Source organism: Agrilus planipennis, unplaced genomic scaffold (genome assembly GCF_000699045.2).
Source record: "Agrilus planipennis isolate EAB-ADULT unplaced genomic scaffold, Apla_2.0 scaffold297, whole genome shotgun sequence".
Classification (NCBI taxonomy): Eukaryota; Metazoa; Arthropoda; class Insecta; order Coleoptera; family Buprestidae; genus Agrilus; species Agrilus planipennis.
Window position 1 is genome coordinate 155500 of NW_020442429.1, and position 1300 is coordinate 156799.

At 37.3% G+C, this 1300-nt stretch overlaps 1 protein-coding gene across 1 annotated transcript in view; it reads left to right on the forward strand.

The window, feature by feature from the left end:
* The window catches only part of LOC112906325 (membrane-bound alkaline phosphatase-like), a 39074-nt gene that overhangs the window by 36766 nt on the left and 1008 nt on the right, over nt 1–1300 (forward strand). The gene's annotated exons all lie outside the window — the stretch shown is intronic.

Sequence of the window (1300 nt, forward strand, 5' to 3'; positions counted from 1 at the left end):
ATCATCATCATAAGGTCATCAGTCCTAAGACTGGTTGGACACGCACCTCCACTCTTTCCTATCCTGAGCTAATCTTCGCATTTCCTTAAAACTAGAACAACCCACATCCTTAACTATTTGCGAACAGTAATCTAATCTAGGTCTACCTCTACCCCTCCCAAATAAATTCCTTTATTTATATGTGTATTAGCTATAACGAGTTTGTGGTCCCTCAACCCTCCAACCTTCCACATTCTCCGTAAATTTTTACTAACCACTATCGGGAAAAACTTTAGAAAGAATTTTAAAGCGTAATATTTCGGGAACAGGAGTTCAAAATGAAAAGTAATCGGAATTGATACTTTTTTGTTGTAATTAAGAGTTTTCCTGCGGTTAGACATGGGATTCCAAGAACTGCCTTCTTTCCCCAACTTATCAATTTTTCATATTGTAGTTATGGAGAAGAAAAAGTTTGAATTGTTTGAGATGTAGTGTTTAATAGGCGGATAATAACAATGCCATGGGCATCATCATCATAAGATGAGATCGTCAATCCTAAGACTGGTTGAACACGCACCTCTACTTTTCTCTATCTTGAGCAAACCTTCTCGTTTCCCTAAAACTAGAACATCCCACATCCTTAACTATTTTTGAACAATAATCTAATCTTAATTCTAACTCTATTCCTCTTAACTAACTAGCCCTTCCCGCCTATTTCTTATTGTTCTCCATGGGCATAAAAGGTTAGTCATAAGGAGTGGGAAAACAATTTCTTGATTTACTTCGTCATTATTTTGATTGATTTTAGTTTGCGACTGCTCGATGTGGGAATTAAAAGATATTTTAATGTATTTTTTATAAAGACGAAGCCTTTTCGTTTAAATGTCATTGTTATTGTTATTCAATTCGTCAACTTAAAAGCGTACCTAATTGTTACAATTGGTACTTGGTTTTCTTCACACAAAATGTTTTTATCTTTGTTTCATTTCAACAAGGTGGAAAACAAAGCTGGGATGTGTGTCGCGGTCGGGACTTCGAAAGGGTATTCTCTAGATGTAATTGATTTTCTGTCAACGAAGCAAAGCTCCGGGAAAGCCCCGCGGGGTTATGGAATTCGAGTCGATAAAATAGCGGAACTACGATAAATTTTCCCTAATCGGCGCAATGTTTTTAGGCTCCTCCCATTTGACGGATCCCAATAGTCATCATCATAAGGTTGTCAGTCTTAAGACTGGTTGGAGACGTTCTTCCACTGCTTCTTATCCTGAACTAATCTTCGCACTTCCCTAAAACTAGAACATCCCACATCCTTAAGTGTTTG